Consider the following 27,899-nt stretch of genomic DNA (forward strand, 5'->3'; position numbering starts at 1 on the left):
AAAAGTCCCTCAAAATGGTGGAGATCATAATCGCCTGCTGTTAAGGAGAGAGGCCAAATTAATCTTGAATTCTAATGCCCAGGGCCCGCTTGGCTTAAATAATAAACCGGACATGTCCATGTTTTTGTAATTGTATTTTGTTATACCGTTTTAATGTTATAAACTCAGTATCTTGTATCCACATTGATGACAGTAATTATGCAGGTGTGCAAGTGTGTGCACCACTGATTGGTGGTTACTTAATCAGAAGGTATCTGGCTGCCTGCTATACTGGACCCGTGAAAGTGCTGCTCATGCACGAAATGGCCGTCTTCCTTCTTTCATCATCGCACCCCTGAACCAGCCGCAACGTGTATATGCTGGATCTGAAATAAAAGGATCTTTTATTGGCATACATTGGTGAGTGCTGTCTTTTTCATACTTCTTTGGACATTTGATGGTGCCACAACAAGCCTGACAAGAGAGGGCCGCCCACCAAAACTCTCAGTCCAGGCAAGGAGAGCATTAATCAGAGAGGCAGCACAGAGACCAAAGGTAACCCTGAAAGAGCTGCAGAGTTCCCAAGCAGAGACTGGAGTATCTGTCCATACGACCACAATAAGCCATACACTCCATAGAGGTGGCCTTTATGGAAGAGTAGGCTAAAAAACCCTTTACTTACACCCACAAATTGTAAGGTTAATTTTGAATTTTCCAAAAGACATGTGGGAGGCTCTCCAAATGTATGGAAGAAGGTGCTGTTGTCAGATGAGACCAAAATTGAACTTTTTGGCCACCAAAGTAAATGCAATGTCTGACACCAAATCAACACAGCTCGTCACCCAAGAACACCATCCCCGTAGTGAAACATGGTGGTGGTGGCAGCATCATGCTATGAGGATGTTTTTCGGCAGCACGGACAAGGAAAATGATCCAAGTCGACGGGAAGATGGGTGGTGCGAAATACAGGGATATTCTTGAGCAAAACCTATTTCAGTATTTCAGTGATTTGACAGTATAGCAACAAAGTATCGTCAGCACTCCGTAATTGTTTTGTGGTGCACGTGGAGGAATAGTATACCAAAGACGAAAGCAGGTCCCGGCACTCGCTTGTAGAAAATCAATCTCGGAGCTATACGATATGCACTTTCTTTATACGGTATATGCATAAGTTTAAGAAATGTGATCAAACTGGATATAAAACATAATGGATATGATAATTACGATCAGATGGCCAAGAGGATATATATTTGATCTACTATTGGTAGGATTTATGAGAAACACTGATCACTGGAGGGATCTGGTTGTATGGATTAAAATGTTGTTATAAAGAAAATAAAACTGTGGATATGCAGTAAAACCATTTTGTACATCTTTAAATGTGAACAAGTGGATGTATAACATTTAGACATAGGGAAATATATTTTTTTTTATCAATTTTGATTAATTTTGTTGTTGGATGAGCATTAACATACTGATATAAAAATATAAAAAATAAAAATATTAAAAATAAAAAAATAAAAAATTAAAGATAATGAAATAATAATAAAATTGAAATAAAAATAATACAATTAAAAAAATATAGGAGTCAATACATTTGTTAACATAGAGGACCATAGGAGAGGAAGATAGGTATAATATGTGTCAATTCATAAAGTTGTCAATTTATGCGGCTGACAAAAGCTCTGGAAGGGCTGAAACGTTTTGCTATTGCTATCCGATATGTGGAATAAACGAGATTTATTTTCTACACGTGAGTGCCGGGACCTGATTTCTTCTTTGTCAGTGATTTGAGACTGGGTCGGGGATTCACCTTCCAACAAGACAATGATCCAAAGCATACTGCTAAAGCAACACTCGAGTGGTTTAAGGGGAAATGTATAAATATTTTGGAGTGGCCTAGTCAAAGCCCAGACCTTAATCCAATTGAGAATCTGTGGTCATCTGACTTGAAGGAGCTGGAGCAGGTTTGCCTTGAGAAATGGAAAAAATCCCAGGGCAGGGCAAGATGTGGAAAGCTCATAGAGACTTATCCAAAGTGACTTGCAGCACTAATTGCTGCAAAAGGAGGCTCTACAAAGTACTGACTTTAGGGGGCTGAATAATTCACACTGAAGTTTTCAGTTATTTTGTCCTATTTGTTGTTTGCTTCACAATAAAAAGAAAACCAAATGTTCACTGTTGTAGGCATGTTCTTTACATGAACTGATGCAAACCCTCAACAAAATAAAAACAAATTCCAGGTTGTGTAGTAACGAAACATGAAAAATGCCAAGGGGGGTGAATACTTTCACAAACCACTGTAAATGCTTAATACTATGACCTTATCCAACATTAACCAAGATTTGTTTACCTGCATAAAACTTAAGGCAGGTGGAAATTAAAAGGTTACTAGTTATTAATTTATGGTTATGTAAATGAGGTAAGAGACAGGGATTAACTTTACTGCAAGAAGAGCAAAGTCCGCTCATAAATGAGACCGGAAAGCAGCGAGAAAACATTCTTTTTCCAGGGAATCTTGACTGAGCAACACACACAGTAGGTAATCTTTATACACTATTCCAACCTGAATGATAGGAATTAAGGAAATAAGACTAGTAATTAGAAATGTATTTGTCTTGTGTATAGTAAATAATGTATACATGTGTTTTCTGGTTAAAGATGTAAAACTGAATCGGTTTGTCTTTTCGACAAGCTTCACATAGACTTGATATACAGTAGATGATAGCCTCACTTTAAATCATAATTTGCTGACAACTGAATGTTTTTTATGTGGAAAAGGAGAAGAGCTAATCCACTATGTTGAATATTTTTGTCCAATTTATTTATTTTTCCACCTACGGAAGCGAGCGCCACTCCCTCTCCTTCTTCCATAGTTATTATCCAACACGTTTACATAGGATCGTAGCTAAATAATATAAGTTATGTCTATAATTACTTTTAATAATAATAATTTTATTTATATAGCGCCAACATATTCCGCAGCACTTTACAATTAAGCGGGGATATGTATAGACAATAAAAACAGTACAAAGTAACACATAGTTCAACAGTCACAGGAGGAGTGAGGGCCCTGCTCGCAAGTTTACAATCTATAAAGAAATAGATTTTAATGAGCATTTGTCACCAAAATGCTTATTCTGATGGATTTCTTTTTGTACAAATAATGTTTTAATTATATATGAACTCCTGGCTCATGGTTACTCATCCACATTTCTATAGATGTATAAATTATATTCAAAATATCTGCTCATGAATAGGCGGTTCCAATCGTAACAAATATTTGATTCATCAGCACAGTTCTCTTTCTGATATCTAATTAGCCTGCCAAAATATTTTGACAGATACTCTGTGATCTGCAGTAGCAATATATATTCCAGATTGCAGCCTTCTAGTTTTCCAAGTCAACAGATTCCTTTTTTTGTCAGCAGTGTGAACTATACTATTAAGCAGTCTTTTATTTAAATCATTGTTCATTTAAACGTGTCATAGCAAATAATATACTACTGAACCATAAATTTATATACATACATTATGTTCTCCACTCAGAATATAAAATATTGCATTGTTTATTTTAGTATTCTTAATGGGGTTGTCTCAGGAAGTCAGTTCTGTCCATATATAAAGCATATGGAAGGTTGTTAAGTAATCGTTACAGTGGCCACAGTGAAAAATACAGTACATTTTCCCAGTGACAGTAGCTGATTGATAGGGGTACTAGAAGTCAGACTATCTGATGGCCGGGACACTTAAAGAGTAATCGTTTTACGTTTTTTTCATAAATCAATAGTATGCATGAAATTAATAAAATTTGTAATATATCTGATTTGAGAAATCTGCTACTTTTCCTCCTGAACTGATCATTCATTCTCAAAAGTCTCAATTCGCGAGTAAAATCTGTTTACAGTGAAAACAGATTATCCCTGACAAAATCCTGACAGTGAGTATATTACACACTCTGAGGCTATGTGCCCACGTTGCATAAATGAAGCAGAAAATTTCTGCTTCATTTCTGCAAGTCCTCTCCCGGAAAAACGCATGCGGAATTCCGCACGCGTTTATCGCGCATTTTTCGCGCGTTTATCACGCGTTTTCCACATGCGGAATTGCCTTGCGTTTTTTATGCATTGGACAAAGGCAATTCTGCTTGCGGAAACGCAAAATTAATTGACATGCTGCGGATTTTTGAACGCAGCATAAACGCTGCGGAAAAATCCGCAGCATGTGCATAGAACTTGCGGAATCCCATTGGGGACCATGGGGTGCGGGTTACCAAGCGTTTTACAAGCGTTTCCGCTGCGGAAATTCCGCATCAAAAACGCTTGAAAAACGCTACGTGGGCACACAGCCATAGGATTTTACATACTACAGTACTTGCCAAAAATTTGCTCTGGCACAGAAAACCCCTTTTACCCAGGTATTCTTTCATATATGTTAAACAGAGGTTGCAAACTTCATATGAACAGAGAATTTTCCAAGATGTGATTGTTTATTGCATAAATTTGCAGATGTATAACATAACAAACTCAGTTATACTCACCCTCTGCAAGTCAAGCGCTGCCTCTCCATTTCTGCTCCGGTTTTTGTTGACAAATTGCACTTTTGACGTCATAAATGAGCTCACATGCACGCTGCATCCAATCACTAGTCTCGGCTTTTAGGGGCTGACTACCTCAGCATTACTGCTGAGTCCAGTGATTTGTTGCACGGGTCATGTGAACTATAATAGTGAAATTGCTAGTACAGCCTGTAGTGGATAGGTAGCATTGGATCTATCAAAGGGTCAGCACAGCGGGTCTGTACATGCAGCAAACACACATTGATTCGATAATATATTTAAACACACTCAAACTCACTAATAGGCACCTCATATCATACACTAAGGCCATGGCCCCACTATCAGTATTTGGTCAGTATTCGGTCAGTATTTTTCCTCAGTATTTGTAAGCCAAAACCACATGAGGAACAATCAGAGAAAACTATAATAGAAACAAGTCACCAATTCTGCATTTATCACCCACTCATGAGAAAAGATACTGACCGAATACTGATAGTGGGGCTGTAGCCTAACAGTGATATATATAGTCTCACCTACTATGATGATGGATGTGAAATTTGGCTTTGTAGACTCCTCTTCATTCCCCAAAGGATCCTAGGAGAGCAGCTGTAGAGGGGTCAAAAGAGTAATGATCTGCAGACAACAGAGGGTGACGGAGGTCAGCACACACACACAGCACTGCAGACAACTTCCTGCTACTGTCATGCTCCATAGTCTTCAATGCTGTAACTACTTCCCATCAGCTCTGCCAACACAAGAGGTTCCTGGCAGGGGCTCCATGGTCCCTATCTCAGCTGATGTATACACCAGCAGCAGGTGAATAACAGCTGATTGCAGCTGCTGTAGCAACAATCATGTGTTGTGACTGCTGTGTCTTCTGCGCTGGCCAATTCTATCTTTCCTACTGCCTTAAATGAAAATTGGAATGGCGCCACAGTGCAATATAAACCTTTAACCTTTTTATATAACCTTTACAATAAAAGTAATGGTAACCAAAATGAAAGGCACATTTTCCTGCAGTCCCATGTAACACCGCAAATAATAAACCATGGTACCTCTTTGAGTACCGATAATGTAGTAGGTATTATACAAGTATTTAACGATTACAGAACCTACACAGATTACACAACACCCCAAAGTCGAACTTCCATCTTTTTGACCCCCAAGAAATAGAAAAAAATAATGCTCCTAAAATAAATACAGATGCAGTAATCATTAACTTGTCAGATGGCATAATACTTTATTGCCATAGCCATGCATCACGTTATCTGACAAGTTATGAATTGCTACATTTTTACATCCAGATATAGCTGATATCTATGATTGGATTCGTTCTTATCAATTTTGTCTCCATCTGGGTCAGGTGGCATGATAACTTTTCACATCCACACCTCGTCTCTGCAGACTTCCCTCTTCTCCGGTCTTCTGCAACACATCCTGACACGGTGCCATTGAAATGAACAGTGTTATTATAATATAAATGAATAAAAATATCTGCTCTACGCTGTACCCCTGATTAAATAATGCCTGTCACTGTGCTCCCTGCATAAAATATGACTCGCACACTGTCCTTCTTATTGTACATTGCATCCATACTGTTTTCTCCTATAAAATATTTCCTCCACAGTATCCTTCTGAACTATAACTGGCACATTGCCCTTGCTTAAGAGCTATAATTGCCACACTGACCTCCCTTATATATAACTGCCACTGTCCACTCTTCTGGGCTATAACCAACACGCCGTCTGCCCTTATTAGCTAATGCTACCACATTGTCCCCCCTTATTCGCTATAACTGACACACTCTCCGCCCTTATGAGCTATGATCACCACACTGTCTGTCCTTATTAGCAATAACAGTCACACTGTTTACCTTATTATCTATAACTGCCACACAGTCCCTATTGTCAGAGTGTTTCTAAAGCTGCCCCCTTTCCATACTGGGCCACCTGTTCACTGTCCCCTCACACTGTTTACTCCTCATACTGCTCAGCCTCTATACTGTACCCCATACTGTCCCCTCACACACTGTCATCTCCATACCGCCTAGTCTCTGTAGTGTGCCTACTCCTGACACGTACACCCCCTATTCATACTTTTCTGCATACTGTGCCCTCACACCGTCCCCCCATAAAGCTCCGCCTCTATTCACCACTTTCCAAATTATTATGCAAATGCTATTTTTCTCTGATTTTCCTAAATGGTCAATGCAAATGAATCAGTATAATATTCAAATCATCAACCATTAGAGTACAAATCAAATTTTATTGGACAAACCTCCCAATGATAACAGTATTTTTTTAAAAACCTAAAAAAACTCAAAATGCACTGTTCCATATTGTTATGCACAACAGAGTTTCCAAACATTTTATAGGTTGTAAAGAACAGAAAATGGTCATTTGTTGAATTTGCAGCATTTAGAGGTCACATTTACTGGAATCAAAAGCTTTTCAATCAAAAACATCTTAACAGGCCAAGTTACATGTTAATGTAGCACCCTGAGGATTCGGCTGCTACAGGGGTATTGCACCTCACTCCAGAGGTGTGGTATTCCACTCCCGGGTAAGGATGGAGTGTGGAACTGAGCTAGTAGGCTGCATGCACTACATACATCCCATTTCCGGGGGACAGAACGACGGTACTCCCACCAGTATATGTGCAGGTACGACAGCGTCTGTCCCTGGCTGGAGTGGGAGGGGGGTGGAACATCCCAGTAGTGTAGGGGCAGATAGGGGGAGTAGTCTGGGTAAAGATAGGAGCTCATTGGGTGCTGGTCACCTGAGCTCACACATAGAGGGAGTATATAAGGTGGGCACCATCTTAGAACAGGGAGAGTTCAGTCAGGCAAGAGGAGCAGAGCAGAGGAGCTCAGCCAGAAGGGCTGACAGGGAGCTGTGGCTCCGGCTGGGCCCAGCTCCAGAGCAGAGCCTGCAGAGAGAGAGAGGAGTCAGAAGGACCCAGAGAGGAAACAAGAAGGAACCCCAAGATCCCAGAATAAGGACAGAAGGGTGAAGGGTTGGCGGACACGGGTACCGGAACCCGAACTGGTGGAGGCCACTTATCCTCAGCCAGGAACCGGAGGTCGTGGTCAGGATCTGCCACGACCCTCACCAAATCCACTAGAAAGGCACACCGAGTATAGGGTCAGGGAGCCCAGAGGAGGCTTGACCACCAAGAGACCCGAGGGAGCCGGCCAAAAGTGGATCCCTGGTGGGAACGGCCAGAGGAAGGGAGAGTCAGAAAGGAGCTCAGGACCACGCTCCGGAATTGCCTGGGGGTTGGCCGAGTCCAGGACCTGGTGGACGCAGCACGGCTCGGGTGGTCACTCAAGGCCAGAGTGACCAAGAGAACACCAGTAAGTAAAAACCCTGAACTGCATCTCCTGACTCTGAATCTTCTTTCTGCATCATCACAACCCCCATCATCTACACCTGCTGCCCTGAGGCCATACCCCTCCCGTTGGGGGTTATACCACCACGCTGCACATCCTCATACACCTGGCCTCAGTGGACTGTTCTGCAGCGGAGGCTTCAAAGCCGCACTCAACGGGTGGCGTAGTCGATCAAGTTAACATCTACTGCCATAGACCGCCACTTAGTTTGACACCCTGGGCACTGACCGGGTCACCGCCACAAGGACTACTACCCCTATCCAGATCCGGCTCTGGGTATCCCCTACAGCACTGGCCCAGGGGGCGCGTCAACTTTTGGCGTAGTCGGCAGGATTTCGTGCCCGCAACCACCGGGTACTGCGTGCCTGAAGAAAAGTTCATATTTACCGTAAAAAGAAGTCTCCCGCCAATTCCGGAGGGTCCCCGCCATCGGACGCCATCTCGGATCGTTTCCCGCCATTTGCCCGCCATCTGCAGTCTTTTCCCGCCATCCACGGAGTTTCCCGCCACTGGGAGACGATTCCCGCCATTTCAGAAGATTTCCCGCCCTGGCAGAGCGGACGCCATTATGGGCGTGCCGGAGGGTGGCAAGAGGCCACCTCCCATCGTGGGCCAGGTCAAGGAATGGCGCCAAAATCGGAAACCGCCCCCACCAGCAGAGACTGCAATGATTGAGATGTCCATCAGCGTGGGGGGTCTGCCCCTGGAACTGACAATCACCAAGTTGCCCCAGGACCGCCCTCAATGGGGGCGGATACAGAACAAAAGAGAGAAGATGGGAGCAGCTTGGAGGAGTCTGGAGGGGAGTCTGGAGGAGCCGTACCCGGAGATGGAGGGAGAGGCAGGCAGCACCGACCCAGTGGTCAGGAGCCTGTTGCAAGCGACAACCCCAGAAGGCCTGGTGGAGATCCTGGCACAGCTCCCCCGAGACCGGGAGCGTGCACAGACCGCACTGGAGGGCTTGGCTCAGAGGATGGCCCGAGTGCAGCGGGACGTACTGGCCGCATGGAGCAGAGAGATGGCCCAGCAGGCTGGAACCCGCCAGCGAAGCACGCCACCCGAGACGAGGAGTCAGACCGCCTCTGAGGATGGCGCAGGAGGAATCAAGGCCGGAGACGACGCCGAGGAAGGAGCTAAAGAAACGGAGGCAGGTAAAGGGGACGTCACTACCCCGAGCCGAGAAGCCGTGAGCCTGTCCCAGCTCCCAGTCGCAGAGCCCGAAATTTCCCCTGCCGTGCCCGTCGTTGCACCGTCACCGCTCCCGACTAGGCCTCAAACAGAAGCCGCGGCCGCGCTCCCCGTGACGTCACGCGCCTCAAATCAGAGTGCGACCAAACAGGAAGCGCCATCGGCCTGGTCGCAAGGCCGAGTACCCCCGGGCGCCGCAGTGCCAACAGCGCCCTCTACCTCCACTGAGCCACCGGCCTGGTCGCTGGGCCAAGTAACCCCGGGCGCCGCCATCTTCACGGTGCCCTTTACATTCAGGGTGCCCCAAGCCTGGTCGCAAGGCCTGGTGAACCCGGGCGCCGCCACCACCACAGCGCCCTCAACGTCCACAGCGCCACACCTGGGTGAAGACCTATTTGTCCAGCACACATGCCCGGATGGGCAGCCCTTTGTGTGGCCGCCGGAGTTCCACCATCCCCGACTCCGGAAAGAAAGACCTCTGGATGAGCCCCTGATCCCGGCTCCGGCGCCCGTCAAGATGACCCCGCTCTCGTTAGAGGAGGCGCAGTTCGAGTGGGACCCCGCAGGAGGAGACCTCATCGGGTTCACTCAGGAGACCCGGGCGGCCGCAGCTGAGCGTGCGGAGTGCTGTCGCCAGCAGTTAGAGGTCTTTGACAGAGAAAGGAGAGAGAGGCGGGTCCGTGAGCAGCGGCTGCAAATAAAAAGTGCAGAACAGAAGAGCCGGACCAGAAGGAACCCCCGTGCAGCCCACGGTCCCCGTGCCACCGGGACTGTAATTAAATTCCAACTGCAGCACGGTTGGGGCTTCATCAGAGATCATCACACCCCCGGCGACGTCTTCGTGACCAGAAGAGATGTCGAGTCCCACCTACCGGAGGGACACAGAGGTCGTGATCTTTACCTGGGTGATGAGGTCACCTTCACCCGGCACCAATGTGCCAAAGGACCCTATGCACTTCATGTACATCGCCTGACGGAAGAGGAGTTGCGGTGTGAGGAAGGTCAAGAGGACCCGGACGGGTCTGAAGCCTACCCTCAGGAAGGAGCAGGAGGGCATCGTCACCATTAAGAGGTGAACTGAAACTGTAAAATAGTTACCCGTAAGGGTATATGCCATGCTGCTAATTTAAATATGTTCCCCGTTGGGACAAGTGTGAACTGTTCCAGTGTGTCCCATCTCCCCACAGGCTGAGGACTGTGAACAGCCATCCCTTTTCCCCACTGGTCGAGGACTGAGAGCGGCCATACCTCCCCTTGTATATAGTTGCGCTTTCTAAGGCGCCCCCTACCGGTTTTATAGGAAACTGTTTTTTCTTGAAGAGACTGTGGCACTTACCTGGTCACAATTTGCACAAGGCCAGAGGACAAGAATGTTTATATGAAAAAGTTTTATGCTGATGATATATATAATGTTTTATATGTTTATGATGTTTTTGAAAAGAATTGTATGTTTGTGGATGTTTTTATTCTTTTACAGCCCGAGGATGTGCTGTGATTTACCAGGGGGGAATGTAGCACCCTGAGGATTCGGCTGCTACAGGGGTATTGCACCTCACTCCAGAGGTGTGGTATTCCACTCCCGGGTAAGGATGGAGTGTGGAACTGAGCTAGTAGGCTGCATGCACTACATACATCCCATTTCCGGGGGACAGAACGACGGTACTCCCACCAGTATATGTGCAGGTACGACAGCGTCTGTCCCTGGCTGGAGTGGGAGGGGGGTGGAACATCCCAGTAGTGTAGGGGCAGATAGGGGGAGTAGTCTGGGTAAAGATAGGAGCTCATTGGGTGCTGGTCACCTGAGCTCACACATAGAGGGAGTATATAAGGTGGGCACCATCTTAGAACAGGGAGAGTTCAGTCAGGCAAGAGGAGCAGAGCAGAGGAGCTCAGCCAGAAGGGCTGACAGGGAGCTGTGGCTCCGGCTGGGCCCAGCTCCAGATCAGAGCCTGCAGAGAGAGAGAGGAGTCAGAAGGACCCAGAGAGGAAACAAGAAGGAACCCCAAGATCCCAGAATAAGGACAGAAGGGTGAAGGGTTGGCGGACACGGGTACCGGAACCCGAACTGGTGGAGGCCACTTATCCTCAGCCAGGAACCGGAGGTCGTGGTCAGGATCTGCCACGACCCTCACCAAATCCACTAGAAAGGCACACCGAGTATAGGGTCAGGGAGCCCAGAGGAGGCTTGACCACCAAGAGACCCGAGGGAGCCGGCCAAAAGTGGATCCCTGGTGGGAACGGCCAGAGGAAGGGAGAGTCAGAAAGGAGCTCAGGACCACGCTCCGGAATTGCCTGGGGGTTGGCCGAGTCCAGGACCTGGTGGACGCAGCACGGCTCGGGTGGTCACTCAAGGCCAGAGTGACCAAGAGAACACCAGTAAGTAAAAACCCTGAACTGCATCTCCTGACTCTGAATCTTCTTTCTGCATCATCACAACCCCCATCATCTACACCTGCTGCCCTGAGGCCATACCCCTCCCGTTGGGGGTTATACCACCACGCTGCACATCCTCATACACCTGGCCTCAGTGGACTGTTCTGCAGCGGCGGCTTCAAAGCCGCACTCAACGGGTGGCGTAGTCGATCAAGTTAACATCTACTGCCATAGACCGCCACTTAGTTTGACACCCTGGGCACGGACCGGGTCACCGCCACAAGGACTACTACCCCTATCCAGATCCGGCTCCGGGTATCCCCTACAGCACTGGCCCAGGGGGCGCGTCATTAACATAGGACCTCTTCTTTGATATCACCTTCACAATTCTTGCATTCATTGATCTTATGAATTTTTGGATAGTTTCTGCTTGAATTTCTTTGCTGGATGTCAGAATAGCATCTGAGCTGTTGTTTTGATGTGACCTGCCTCCCACCCTCATAGATTTTGCTGAGGATACTCCAAAGGTTCTAAATAGGGTTGAGGTCAGGGGAGGATGGTGGCCACACCATAAGTTTCTCTCCTTTTATGCCCATAGTGGCCAATGACTCGGAGGTATTCTCTGCAGTGTGAGATGGTGTATTGTCATAGATGATTTTTGCTGGGGGGCGTGGCCTAGCCAGCGATGTCTGGAACTCTCCCGCCGACCGTAGCTGTGTGTGCTGAGCCAGGACGCCGCAAAGCCTTTGAAGTACCGCTGGATCATGGGGGAAGGTCTCCTGTCGCCCCGGGGAGCGTTCCTGACAAGCAGGACTGCCCTAATGACCCGCACCAGGCAGCGAGATCCCGGCCCTGGAAGAGGAGGTAGGGGCCAAGATGGCGCCGTAGCTCAGGAGGAGGCGGCCAGAGAAAACACAGCGTGCTCCAGGATGATGTCGGCTGCTGCACGCCTGGAGAGGTTTGCGAGGGTGGAAGCAAGCAATAATATAGCTGGACTCTCAGAGGGGGAAGCCGGGGCAGAAAATGACATGGAGGATCAGGAGAGTGCAATAGGTACAGTGGACTATGAGGCTGATGGCTCTGGAGAAGATGGGCAGGACAAAAATGTGGAGTCTGCTGTTGATCCTGATGTGGGAGAACCCACTTTGAAAGATGTGGGTTCTTTACTGCCCACTTTACTGTGGTGTCGTATTGCAAACAAATGCTTACTAAGCTGTCAAAACAGGTTACTGGTGTGCAAGCAGAAATTACTAATATTAAAGCTGCCATGCAAAAAGCCGATGTCCGCACAGAAGAAGTAAAGGAAAGAGTGAGCACGGCTGAGGACACCATAATATCTGTACAAGCTGCTCAAAAAAAGCAGGACAAGCTGTTAAATGATGTTAGTGCTAAAAACGACGACTTGGAAAACAGGTCGAGACGTAATAATGTCAGGATAGTGTGGGTCCCGGAAAAAGCAGAAGGATCAAACCCTACAGAATTTATAGAGAATTGGCTGTTGGAAAAATTTGGAGCTGATAAACTATCAAAAGTCTTTGTTGTAGAGCGAGCTCATAGAGTCCCACTGAGACCCCAGCCTCCAGGAGCAGCCCCCCGAGCCATGTTGGCTAGGATCTTAAATTACAGAGACACTATCCTGCGTATGGCGAGAAAGACTAAGGAGTTAACAATAGATGGTCAAGATATCTCGTTTTATTCAGACTATTCACCCACGGTGCAAAAATTACGCATGAGTTACAGAGATGTAAAGAAAAAATTGAGAGACATGGGACTTGCCTATTCTATGATGTATCCGGCCAAGCTGAGACTGGTTGCACTGGGTAGAGTACACTTTTTGCAATCTCCAGAAGAAGCTCTGGAGTGGATTGAAAAGAACTCTAGAAGAGTGCGGGAAGAGAGGCAGAATATATGTTTTGTGCATGTGTCTATACTTATCATTTGCTGTCCTTTTTCAACTGTATTTAACTGCTTGTTGCAGGATACAAGTTTGATTCTGGACGAAGGCGGTGTGCTGGCGATGCATACAGTTTATATACTTGTTATCTAATATGTTTTTCATAAGGCGGGAGAGACCTTGGGGAAGACATTCGGTTTTTGTCTATTTGAAGTTTAGGCGGGAGGGATCATCTGGTGGAGTAGGCCGGTTTCATTCACCCACTCTCGGATAGAGAGAGAGAACGGAACGACAAATTGGGAGGAGGATTGGGGGTGACAGGGATGGTTAGAATAGTTAGAAGTTATCTTAGTTTTGGGTATGGGTGGGGGAGGGAGACGGGGGGGATGGCATGGGGGGCACTGTATGATGTGGTTATATACGCAGATATTGATTCTGATAAACAATGGCGGGTATGGTTAAGGTATTAAGCTGGAACATACGTGGTTTGGCGGACCGTAAGAGACGGGCCACTATTCTGCAAAATATTTTAGCTCGAGGGCCCTCCATTATCTGCCTTATGGAAACACACCTGACAAGGGACAAAATTGGTTTTTCAGCGAGGAATAGGGTCCAAAGAGCATACCATTCTACCTATTCTGCATATGCAAGGGGGTTTCTATCCTGGTGCATATGAGAACTCCGTTCGAGGAGGTTGAGATTAAAATAGATAAAGACGGGCAATACGTTTTTCTAGTTTGCAGACTTTATGGCAAATTATATTGTGTGGTGGCAGTGTATTTTCCACCGCCATACACTGGGACGAAACTGCAGGAGATTATAGAGCTCATGAGGCATTGGGTAGGGATTCCTGTGTTGCTGATTGGGGATGTTAACAACATAATGAATAAAATTTGGGACAAAACTAATAGACATTCGGGAAGAAATGACGCAGAGGAGGAGACACCCTTTGCTAAGTATGTATCAGAGGTGGGCCTGATAGATTTGTGGAGAGTGAGACATGTGGGAGTGAGGATATACTCGTGCTACTCTTCGACACACGGCTCTATATCTAGAATAGACCTAGCCCTTGGAAATGGGATGATTGACCAAAACTTTATGCATATTGAATATCTACCTAGGATACTCTCTGATCATTGTCCCTTGTTGGTAGAGCTGAGGTCCGGTATATGTGGGGGCGGTGGGCGGAAGGAATGGAAGGTTCACCCAGTTTGGCTGGAAACGGTGGATATTCAGAAAATAGCAGAAGAAGTGGAGGAGTTCTTCCAGAATAACGTGGGAAGTACAGCCATAGGAACTGTGTGAACCACTATGAAGGCTTATGTTAGGGGATTGCTGATCCGGGATATTTCCAGAGTTAAAAATCAGAACAGAATGGAGGAAAGAGAGGCATTGGCCGCGCTGAAGAGAACAGAGGAGGAATTGGTGCTTAACCCCACCGTAGAGGCGCAACAGACCATGAGAGAAGCTCAAAAAGGTGTGGATAAAATATTTCTAGCCAATGGGGAAAAAAAGAGGGAATTTCAAAAAATTGCCTTTTATGATGAAGGTGAAAAAGTTGGCCACCTGTTGTCTATTATAGCGGCAGCGCAGAGAGAAATGGGATATATATACGGTCTCCTGGATCCAACTGGCACCTTAGTCACTGAAACGCGAGATATCTTGAAGGTGTTTAGGGACTTCTATGGTGATCTATATCATTCTAAGTTAAGTAATACAGGAGATGACATAGACCAATTCTTGAGGGGAACCCAGATATCTAAACTTAGTGAGGAGGCTAGGGATAGCTTGGAAGGGCCCCTGACGGTGGAGGAGATGGAGGAAGCTCTGGCTTCAATGGCAAATAATGAAGCCCCAGGAGCAGATGGCCTACCAACCGAATTTTATAAACATCTTAGAGGTATACTATTGCCAAAATTGAAGGATGTGTTTCTGGAGGCCCTGGAGGTGGGAAAATTACTGGAGTCAATGCGGGAGGCTACAGTAGTGGTTTTGCCCAAGGCAGATAAGGACCGGACACAGCCAGATTCATATAGACCCATATCTCTACTACCGGCCGATATTAAAATCTTAGCTAAAGTATTGTCTAACCGATTAAGCCGTGTAGTTTCTAGTATTATACACTCAGATCAGTCAGGTTTTATGCCGGATAGATCAACGGCCATTAACTTGAGGCGATTATTTTTTAACATGCAATTGGCCGCTGACAATGCTGGGCATAGAGTTCTAGTCTCACTGGACACACGGAAAGCCTTTGATAGTGTGGAGTGGAGCTATCTCTGGCGAGTTCTCCAGCTGATGGGATTTGGTCCGGTTTTTGTGGCCTGGGTAAAGTTATTGTATACGCGCCCTGTAGCTAGAATAAGAGTAAATGGGGAACGATCAGATAAATTTGATATGACAAGAGGAACCAGACAGGGCTGCCCCCTCTCCCCGCTGTTATTTGGCCTGGCCATAGAGCCACTGGCTTCTGTAATGAGACAGTCAGACGTGGTAAAGGGATTTCGGTATGGAATGGTTGAGGAGAAGATAGCGTTGTACACAGATGATATTTTATTATTCTTACAGGACCCTCAGGTGTCATTACATGGTGCAATAGCTGTCATCAATAGATTTGGCCTGTTATCTGGGTTACAAATTAATTGGGATAAATCTCATATTATGGAAATAGATACCCTGGATGGCTTAGATGTTGAACAGGTAGAACGTACACAACTTAAATTAGTACAAGAGTTTAAATATCTTGGAATTACAATAACGTTACCAGTAAAGGAATACCTTCAGTTGAATGTATACCCGATAATTGGGAAGTTAAAAGATAAAGCATCTACGTGGAGCAAAATGCGCCTCTCGGTGGTGGGACGCACCAATCTTCTTAAAAAGGTGCTGATGCCCAAATTGCTATATGTTTTACATAACTCCCCTGTGTGGATCCCTCGGTCGGTGTTCCAGCGTATTAATTCAATATTTAGGGTTCTGGTTTGGGGTGGAGGACAACCCAGGATTAAGCTGGAGACTCTCCAGAGGCCGAAAGAAGAGGGGGGTCTCGCCTTACCAAACCCGTGGACATACTTTTCGGCAGCACAGTCCCAGCATATTAGAGGGTGGGCACTGAAGGCGGCGAAGGGGACTATCCAGGCGGTTTTGGAAGCTCATCTTAAAAAGGGTCCATTGGTTGTGGGCCTAGAGTCGGGACTTTTTGGGAAGAAAGGCAGGTCATACCCGACCTGTGGCTTAGTCCATAAACTGTGGATGAGGGTGAAGAGGATTAGCGGTATAGTGGGAATGTCTATGTATACTCCTATTTGGGACAACGAAAATTTAGGTGAATTTTATAAGATAGGAGAGCTGAGAGGATGGGTGGCAAGGGGTATACAATACATTTACCAACTGATGGATAATCAAAACATCAAAACCTTGGAGATGCTGAAAGAGGAATTTCATTTATTAGACAGACACAGCTATCAGTATACACAGGTTAAACATGCGTTTATTAAGCAAAGGAAAATCAAGAACCTGTCTGTTCAACAGGATATTGTTATTGACTATATTTGTATGGGGGGATGTACAGCAGGCGTCATATCTACGGTGTATGCTGATCTGCTCCACACCTTTCTATTGAACTATCCTGTTTTGGCGAGGGAGATGTGGGAAGCAGATGTTGGTGCCATTGAAGATGACAGGTGGGAATCCATTTTGGAATATATTCCTAAGTTGTCTCTAAATGAACCTGCCAGAATGTCCCAGTTACTTCTTGTACATAGGGCATATAGATCACCCGATTTTTTGTTCAGGATAGGGGTACGGGAGAATTCGGATTGCCCGAGATGTGGGTCAGAAAATGCTGATACATTACATGTTATGTGGAGTTGCCCAAAGCTTGCAAACTATTGGTCTGAAGTAGCTGCCCTAATTGAAGGACGGTATCATTGTATAATTCCTAGGGATCCGGTAGTTTGCTTGCTGGGATATGTGGAAGAACTTGTGGGGAATGATGTCACAAAACTGGCAATTGCCAGACTTTTATATGCAGCTAGGAAAGTAATAGCTAGGTATTGGGTGTGACCGGAGCCTCCCTCTAGACAGGAGTATATAAGGCAGGTGGAGTATGTGGTACGAATGGAGGAAAAAATTTATTTAAAAAGGAAAAACGCCAAACTCAGTGACAACCTATGGGCACCATGGAAGGTGTGTTAATGATAATGCTTTTGGAGGAAAGAATCCGATGACTACATTACATTATAAAACACATTGTAATGATTATAAGATGTGGAAACATATGTTATATAACGATAAGAGTTTATTGTCGTCCGTAAAAGGGGAGGGAGGGTGGGTGAGGGGTTCTTTTTGATAATAAGAAAATGTGAAATTATTGTACTGAAGATGTATTTTATTATTCTGTCTTTAAATGAATAAAAATTTATCTGATTTAAAAAATAGATGATTTTGCTACGCATGGCTCGGTTCTTCTTTTTGTACCATGGAAAAAAGTGGTCAGTCAGAAACTCTATATACTTTGCAAGGCAATTTTCACATCTTCAGAGGTTCTAAAGGAGCCTACCAGCTTTCTCCCCATGATTCCAGCTGAAAACATGACTCTGCCACCTCCTTGCTGACGTCACAGCCTTGTTATGACATGGTGGCCATCCATCAACCATCCACTACACCATTCTTCTGGACCATCCAGGGTTGCCCGGCACTTATCAGTAAACAAGACTGTTTTAAAATTAGTCTTCATGTATGCTTGGGCCCACTGCAACCATTTCTGTTTGTGAATACTTTTTAGGGGTGGCCGAATAGTAGATTTATGCACAATTGCAAGCCTCTGGAGGATCCTACACTTTGAGGTCCATGGGACTCCAGATGCACCAGCAGCTTCAAATACCTGTTTGCTGCTTTGTAATGGAATTTTAACAGCTGCTCTCTTAATCCTATGATTTGTCTGACAGAAACCTTCCTTGTTATGCCTTTATCTGCACAAACCTGTCTGTGCTCTGTATAAGCCACAAATCTATTCATAGTACGATGATCATGCTCAAGTTTTCGTGAAATATCTAACGGTTTCATACTTTGTCCAAGGCATTGCACTATTTGACACTTTTCGGCAGCAGAGAGATCCTTTTTCTTTCCCATATTGCTTGAAACCTGTGACTGCTTAGTAATGTGGAACATCCTTCTTAACCCCTTTACGACCTTGGGATTTTCCGTTTTTGCATTTTCATTTTTTGCTCCCCTTGTTCCTAAAGCTATAGTGTTTTTATTTTTTGGGCAATATGGCCATGTGAGGGCTTATTTTTTGCAGGACGAGTTGTACTTTTAAACGTCATTACTAGTTTTATCATATCGTCTACTGGAAAACGGGAAAAAAATTCCAAGTGCTGTGAAATTGCAAAAAAAATGCAATTCCACAGTTGTTTTTGTTTTTTTTTTCTTTCCATGTTCACTGGATGCTAAAACTGACCTGCCATTATTATTCTCCAGGTCATTACGAGTTCGTAGACACCAAACATGTATAGTTTTTTTTTTTTAAGTGGAGAAAAAAAATCCAAAGTTTGTTTAAAAAAAAATGGCGCCATTTTCCGAGACCCATAGCGTCTCCATTTTTCGGGATCTGGGGCCGGGTGAGGGCTTATTTTTTATTGATGTTTTTATTGATACTATTTTGGGGTAGATACGATGTTTTGATAGCCCTTTATTGCATTTTATTGCAATATTGCGTAGACCAAAAAAACATAATTCTGGCGTTTGGAATTTTTTTCTCGTTACGTCGTTTACCGATCAGATTAATTATTTTTTTTATATTGATATATTGGGCGATTCGGAACGCAGCGATACCAAATATGTGTATGTGGGGTTTATTTTTTATTATTTTATTTTGAATGGGGTGAAATAGGGGTGATTTAAACTTTTATATTTTTAAATGTTTTTTTATATTTTTTAAAACATTTTTTTTACACTTTTTGCTTTCTTCTATAGTCTCAATAGGAGACTAGAAACAGCAACTGTCTGATCGCCTCTGCTACATAGAGGTGATGAACAGATCACCTCTATGTAGCAGAAATGCTCCTGTGCTATGACCGCCGACCACTAGGTGGTGCTCATAGCGATCTTTACATGGCAACCACTGGGGTCTGCTGCAGACCCAAGGTTGTCATGCCCACCCATCAGTGACCTGTGATCACGTGACGGGGTCACTGATGTGCGGGGCTAAGGCCGTGCTTCCGGCGCGGCAATGTTAAATGCCGCTGTCAGAGATTGACAGTGGCATTTAACTGGTTAACAGCCGCAGGTGGACCGCGATTTCACCCGCGGCTGTTGCGGGCACATGTCAGCTGTAAGAATCAGCTGACATGTGCCCGGTTCAGTGCGGGCTCAGCGCCGGAGCCCTCACTGAACCGGGAGTGATGGCCTGGGGCATACTAATACGCCCCAGGCCAGAAAGGCGTTAAGTAGTTTTCCTTTAATTGGGCTCACCTGGCAAACTAATTATCACAGGTGTTTGAGATTGAATTTGGTGATCCAAAAAGCCCTGAGACACAATACCATCCATTAGTTTATTTGAAAAACAAGAAATCACATTTTTATGACACAAATCTAATTTGCATAATAATTTAGAACATAGTGTACTGTCCCATCACACTGTGCCCCCGCACACTGTCCAGTCTATATAGTGTGCCCCCTTTTCACACCCCCCGTTTCTTCTTGTCCCTTCACACTATTTGCCCCCCCCCCTCTAATAAAACTTCCTTGTTTCTTTGGCTCCATTGCAGCGCTTACCTTCCTGCCATCTACTGCTCTGTGTCACAGCAGTGAAGTCTGCAACTTGATCAGTTGACCTCTTCATGTTGCTGCACATTGACAGGACCACAGAAGTGGCGGTGGTCAGAGCTTCAATTCGTGTCTGAAAGAGCTTCAATTGTATTTGTGTCACCTGTACACATTCAGTAAATTAGCAAGAAATAGTATAAACATACAAGGCAGTATACATACAGGATCAGCCTGCATAAAATGTGTATTTTGTCTATTATCATGGAGACACACAGGTCTGTATAAGAACTGTAAAAACAAACTATATAAAATAATATATCAAGACCTATTGCAAAGTTGCTGGAGAGAGCTAGTGCCATATATTATATTTGTACCATAGCACAGCATTATTGGCCACTTTAATGTACTATGTGCAATCATTGTCATACACATTGGATAAATGTACAAGGTTCATTACTTGTGGTTTTTAGAAGAATGAGGTGTCCTGGGGACAATGTCGTATCTGTCTTTGGTTGTGTTCATTGAGGTAGTTACTTGTTCAGTGTTTCGATAGTAGAAGAGTAATTCAACTGCACGGTTGCTCAGTTGGCGTTGGTAGGTTAATCCCACTTGTAGTTCAGTGCATAGGTGGGGGTGGTGGGTGTTAATCATTAGTAACATGCATCCTGAAAAAGTTAAAATCCTTGGGGAGGATTGTGCAGGAGTGTACTTGAAACATTTGGGGCATAACTAATTTTTTTTGTTGTGTATTCATGAAGTCAATAAGGAAAAAATGTAACATAATTAAAAATTATGTAATTACACTGAGATTGCAAAAGTTTGTAACTTTGTAGACATATTGAATAACATGGAATATTGCATGTTATACAAGTGGTCAAAATTGTTGGTACCCCTCGTTTAATGAAAGAAAACCCCAAAATGGTCACAGAAATAACTTGAATCTGACAAAAGTAATAATAATAAAACTCAACATGGACCAGAGGAAGCAAAGGAAAGAGTTGTCTCAGGAGATTAGAAAGAAAATTATAGACAAGCATGTTAAAGGTAAAGGTTATAAGACCATCACCAAGCAACTTGATGTTCCTGTGACTACAGTTGCATATATAATTCAGAAATTTAAGATCCATGGGACTGTACCCAACTCCCTGGACGTAGCCGCAGGAGGAAAATTGATGACAAATGAGACGGATAATATGAATGGTAACAAAAGAGCCCAGGAAAATTTCTAAAGAGATTAATGGTGAACTTCAAGCTCAAGTAACATCAGTGTCAGATCACAACATTGTTTGATCCAAAGTGGACTTCATGGGAGATGACCAAGAAGAACACCATTGTTGAAAAAAAATCTTAAAAAAGCCAGACTGGAATTTGCCAAACTACATGTTGACAAACCACAAAGCTTCTGGGAGAATGTCCTATTAACAGATGAGACAAAAATGGAAGTTTTTGGCAAGGCACATCAGCTCTATGTTCACAGATGGAAAAATGAAGCATATCAAGAAAAGAACACTGTCCCTACTGTGAAACATGGAGGAGGCTCTGTTATTTTCTGGGGTTGCTTTGCTGCATCTGGCACAGGGTGTCTTGAATCTGTGCAGGATACAATGAAATCTCAAGACTATCAAGGGATTCTAGAGAGAAATGTGCTGCCCAGTGTCAGAAAGCTTGGTCTCAGTTGCAGGTCATGGGTCTTGCAACAGGATAATGACCCAAAAACATTGGACTATTCTGAAGTGGCCTTTTATGAGCCCTGACCTAAATCCTATTGAGCATCTTTGGAAAGAGCTGAAACATGCCGTCTGGAAAAGGCAACCTTCAAACACGAGACAACTGGAGCAGTTTGCTCATGAGGAGTGGGCCAAAATGTCTGTCGAGAGATGCAGAAGTCTCATTGACAGTCACAGGAATCGTTTAATTGCAATGATTGCCTCAAAAGGTTCAACAAAATATTAAGTTAAGAGTACCATCATTTCTGTCCAGGCCTATTTCATGAGTTTAATTTTTTTTAAAATTCTGTGGAAGCAGGGTTAAAAAGCAATGACTGACTTTCATTTGTTCATTTTCATAGATTTTTCATTTATTATTACTTTTGTCAGATTCAAGTTATTTCTGTGACCATTGTGAGTTTTTCTTTCATTAAACAAGGGGTACCAACAATTTTGACCATGTGTGTATACAGGTGCATCTCACTAAATTAGAATATCATCAAAAAGTTAATTTATTTCAGTTCTTCAATACAAAAAGTGAAACTCATATATTATATAGAGTCATTACAGACAGAGTGATCTTTTTCAAGTGTTTATTTCTGTTAATGTTGATGATTATGATGATTATAAATTAAAATACTTTATAACACTAGCTTGAAAAATGATTTTAAAATCCGAAATGTTGGCCTAATGAAATGTATGTTCAGTAAATGCACTCACTACTTGGTCGGGCTCCTTTTGTATCAATTACTGCATCAATGTGGCGTGGCATGGAGGCGATCAGCCTGTGGCACTGCTGAGGTGTTATGAAAGCCCAGGTTGCTTTGATAGCAGCCTTCAGCTCGTCTACATTGTTGGATCTGGTGTCTCATCTTCCTCTTGACAATACCCCATAGCAGGGCCGGCTCCAGGTTTTTGTGGGCCCTGGGCGAAAGAGTCTCAGTGGGCCCCTTTAACACATACCATGATTCATGATGCACAGATACCACAGAGAAAGATATATATACATATACAGTACAGACCAAAAGTTTGGATACACCTTCTCATTTTAAAGATTTTTCTGTATTTTCATGACTATGAAAATTGTGCATTCACACTGAAGGCATCAAAACTACGAATTAACACATGTGGAATTATATACTTAACAAAAAAGTATGAAACAACTGAAAATATGTCTTATATTCTAGGTTCTTCAAAGTAGCCACCTTTTGCTTTGATGACTGCTTTGCACACTCTTGGCATTCTCTTGATGAACTTCAAGAGATAGTCACCGGAAATGGTTTTCACTTCACAGGTGTGCCCTGTCAGGTTTAATAAGTGGGATTTCTTGCCTTATAAATGGGGTTGGGACCATCAGTTGTGTTGTGCAGAAGTCTGATGGATACACACCTGATAGTCCCACTGAATAGACTGTTAGAATTTGTATTATGGCAAGAAAAAAGCAGCTAAGTAAAGAAAAACGAGTGGCCATCATTACTTTAAGAGATGAAGGTCAGTCAGTCCGAAAAATTGGGAAAACTTTGAAAGTGTCCCCAAGTGCAGTTGCAAAAACCATCAAGTGCTACAAAGAAACTGGCTCACATGAGGACCGCCCCAGGAAAGGAAGACCAAGAGTCACCTCTGCTTCTGAGGATAAGTTTATCCGAGTCACCAACCTCAGAAATCGCAGGTTAACAGCAACTCAGATTAGAAACCAGGTCAATGCCACACAGAGTTCTAGCAGCAGACACATCTGTACAACAACTGTTAAGAGGAGACTTTGTGCAGCAGGCCTTCATGGTAAAATAGCTGCTAGGAAACCACAGGCTAAGGACAGAAGAGACTTGTTTGGGCTAAAGAACACAAGGAATGGACATTAGACCAGTGGAAATCTGTGCTTTGGTCTGATGAGTCCAAATTTGAGATCTTTGGTTCCAACCACCGTGTCTTTGTGCGACGCAGAAAAGGTGAACGGATGGACTCTACATGCCTGGTTCCCACCGTGGAGCATGGAGGAGGAGGAGGTGTGATGGTGTGGGGGTGCTTTGCTGGTGACACTGTTGGGGATTTATTCAAAATTGAAGGCATACTGAACCAGCATGGCTACCACAGCATCTTGCAGCGGCATGCTATTCCATCCGGTTTGCGTTTAGTTGGACCATCATTTATTTTTCAACAGGAAAATAACCCCAAACACACCTCCAGGCTGTGTAAGGGCTATTTGACCAAGGAGGAGAGTGATGGGGTGCTACTCCAGATGACCTGGCCTCCACAGTCACCAGACCTGAACCCAATCGAGATGGTTTGGGGTGAGCTGGATTGCAGAGTGAAGTCAAAAGGGCCAACAAGTGCTAAGCATCTCTGGGAACTCCTTCAAGATTGTTGGAAGACCATTTCCGGTGACTACCTCTTGAAGCTCATCAAGAGAATGCCAAGAGTGTGCAAAGCAGTCATCAAAGCAAAAGGTGGTTACTTTGAAGAACCTAGAATATAAGACATATTTTCAGTTGTTTCACACTTTTTTGTTAAGTATCTAATTCCACATGTGTTAATTCATAGTTTTGATGCCTTCAGTGTGAATGTACAATTTTCATAGTCATGAAAATACAGAAAAATCTTTAAATGAGAAGGTATGTCCAAACTTTTGGTCTGTACTGTATATATATAGTACAATGCCACAGATTTCACTTCTTACATTACATGAGCGATATTTATAGTAAATTCTACAAAAGCTCAGAAACCAGTTAATCCTTGCAGCGCACAGTGCAGACCGGACAGTATAGTCCTCCATACAGTATTATGGGTCCGATATAACGCTCCATGCAGAATACTGGCCCCCATATAATGCTCCATACAGAATACTCGCCCTCATATAACGCTCCATACAGGATACTGGCCCCCATATAGCACTCCATGCAGGCTGTGCCCCCCTTCACCTAATGCCCCATGCAGGCTGTCCCCCCGACACACACAATGCCCCATGCAGGATGTCACTTCCCTCCCTCACATAATGCCCCATGCAGGATGTCACTCCCCCCCCCATATAATGCCCCATGCAGGCTGTCCCCCCCCACACACATAATGCCCCATGAAGGCTGTTCCCCCCCACATAATGCCCCATGCAGCAGCCACACATAGATACGCACACGGCACACCATTAAGTATAGCCCTCCAGTCCCCTCCTATAGCAGCTGCAGAGCAGACAGACTAGGCATGCCTAGGAGGGGACTGGAGGGCTATACTTAATGGTGTGCCGTGTGCGTATCTATGTGTGGCTGCACTGGCCGGTCCCTTCTTCTGGCACGGTCTGACCATGACCCACTGGTGCCATTCCATTTCTACTATGTGGAGACTGTCACTGGGTGAATTACTGCCATTGCTCCTCCTGTCAGCACACTGCAGTATAAACAGGAAGCCCTGTCTGTGAGAAATGGCAGAGAAGGAATGGAACCGGTAGGGATGTTGGTGATGGTGGGTCAGAGTCAGACCATTAAGTATAGCCCTCCAGTCCCCTCCTATAGGAGCTGCAGAGCAGTCAGGCACCATCATGCAGCATGCCTACCTCTGCCCTGCCTGCTGCCCCTTCCTTCTCTGCTATTCCACACAGTCAGACAGTATTTCCTAAGATACTGCAGACAGTGCTGTGCTTAGTAGCAGTGTGTGCGCTGCTGTGCTTAGTAGTATTGTGTGTGCTGCTGTGCTGAGGTGACTTAGATAGATATATAGTATAGTCAAGTTATGTCTTTCTATTTATAGATTATAGATACATGATGATGCATGTGACTATCACTGTGACATCATGTACAGTACAGACCAAAAGTTTGGACACACCTTCTCATTTAAAGATTTTTCTGTATTTTCATGACTATGAAAATTGTACATTCACACTGAAGGCATCAAAACTATGAATTAACACATGTGGAATTATATACTTAACAAAAAAGTGTGAAACAACTGAAAATATGTCTTATATTCTAGGTTCTTCAAAGTAGCCACCTTTTGCTTTGATGACTGCTTTGCACACTCTTGGCATTCTCTTGATGAGCTTCAAGAAGTAGTCACCGGAAATGGTCTTCTAACAATCTTGAAGGAGTTCCCAGAGATGCTTAGCACTTGTTGGCCCTTTTGCCTTCACTCTGCGGTCCAGCTCACCCCAGACCATCTCGATTGGGTTCAGGTCTGGTGACTGTGGAGGCCAGGTCATCTGGCGTAGCACCCCATCACTCTCCTTCTTGGTCATATAGCCCTTACACAGCCTGGAGGTGTGTTTGGGGTCATTGTCCTGTTGAAAAATAAATGATGGTCCAACTAAGCGCAAACCGGATGGAATAGCATGCCGCTGCAAGATGCTGTGGTAGCTATGCTGGTTCAGTATGCCTTCAATTTTGAATAAATCCCCAACAGTGTCACCAGCAAAGCACCCCCACACCATCACACCTCCTCTTCCATGCTTCACGGTGGGAACCAGGCATGTAGAGTCCATCCGTTCACCTTTTCTGCGTCGCACAAAGACACGGTGGTTGGAACCAAAGATCTCAAATTTGGACTCATCAGACCAAAGCACAGATTTCCACTGGTCTAATGTCCATTCCTTGTATTCTTTAGCCCAAACAAGTCTCTTCTGCTTGTTGCCTGTCCTTAGCAGTGGTTTCCTTGCAGCTATTTTACCATGAAGGCCTGCTGCACAAAGTCTCCTCTTAACAGTTGTTGAAGAGATGTGTCTGCTGCTAGAACTCTGTGTGGCACTGACCTGGTCTCTAATCTGAGCTGCTGTTAACCTGCGATTTCTGAGGCTGGTGACTCAGATAAACTTATCCTCAGAAGCAGAGGTGACTCTTGGTCTTCCTTTCCTGGGGCGGTCCTCATGTGAGCCAGTTTCTTTGTAGCGCTTGATGGTTTTTGCAGCTGCACTTGGGGACACTTTCAAAGTTTTCCGAATTTTTCGCACTGACTGACCTTCATTTCTTAAAGTAATGATGGCCACTCGTTTTTCTTTACTTAGCTGCTTTTTTCTTGCCATAATACAAATTCTAACAGTCTATTCAGTAGGACTATCAGCTGTGTATCCACCAGACTTCTGCACAACACAACTGATGGTCCCAACCCCATTTATAAGGCAAGAAATCCCACTTATTAAACCTGATAGGGCACATCTGTGAAGTGAAAACTATTTCCGGTGACTACCTCTTGAAGCTCATCAAGAGAATGCCAAGATTGTGCAAAGCAGTCATCAAAGCAAAAGGTGGCTACTTTGAAGAACCTAGAATATAAGACATATTTTCAGTTGTTTCACACTTTTTTGTTAAGTATATAATTCCACATGTGTTAATTCATAGTTTTGATGCCTTCAGTGTGAATGTACAATTTTCATAGTCATGAAAATACAGAAAAATCTTTAAATGAGAAGGTGTGTCCAAACTTTTGGTCTGTACTGTATCTATAGATAGAAAGACATTGATAAGAGTAAGACGTGCACAGAAAAAGTTACCGTCAGTTGCAGTGTGTGCTGGCTGTGGGTGGCTCTTGGTTTCCGAGGAGCACGAGCTCGGAGGAGGGACCCAGTCAGAAGGCAGTGCAGTTGCGGTAAGAATAGATGGTGCACAGCACTGCCACCATCTGGCTGGATGTCTGCAGCGCTGAGCACTCAATAGCCGGAGGAGAGAGGAAGCTAAGGATGCATCTTCTTGCCGGCGGTAACCCCAGACGCGGCGGGCAGCGCTTACATAGCAACCGAGGTGAGTGCGGGCCCCCCGCTGTCCAGAGGAGGATCTGCCGGCCGACGGTAACCAAGGACGCTGCGGGCAGTACCGCAGCGCCGCTCACACACATGACACATAGCGATAGATTAGCAAGCAACCCAGATGAGTGGGCACACCTTTCTGTCCAGGGCCCCGGCACTTGCCCGGGTGCGTCGGGTGGTGACGCTGGCCCTGCCCCATAGATTCTCTATGGGGTTATGGTCAGGCGAGTTTGCTGGCCAATCAAGTACAGTGATACTGTTGTTTTTAAACCAGATATTGGTACTTTTGGCAGTGTGGACAGGTGCCAAGTCCTGCTGGAGAA

At 44.7% G+C, this 27,899-nt stretch overlaps 1 protein-coding gene across 2 annotated transcripts in view; it reads left to right on the top strand.

Moving 5' to 3' along the window:
• Positions 1 to 2,424: 2,424 nt before the first annotated feature.
• The window catches only part of MYO7B (myosin VIIB), a 255,392-nt gene continuing 229,917 nt past the window's right edge, over positions 2,425 to 27,899 (top strand). The window contains exon 1 of one of the 2 annotated variants that reach the window (XM_073674582.1): positions 2,425 to 2,521. The gene's annotated coding sequence lies outside the window, so the exon portion shown is untranslated. The remainder of the gene's footprint in view (positions 2,522 to 27,899) is intronic. The other variant, XM_073674581.1, reaches the window with a different exon arrangement.

This window comes from Phyllobates terribilis, unplaced genomic scaffold (genome assembly GCF_046119375.1).
Source record: "Phyllobates terribilis strain yellow unplaced genomic scaffold, ASM4611937v1 Scaffold_3__8_contigs__length_932513732, whole genome shotgun sequence".
Taxonomy (NCBI): Eukaryota; Metazoa; Chordata; class Amphibia; order Anura; family Dendrobatidae; genus Phyllobates; species Phyllobates terribilis.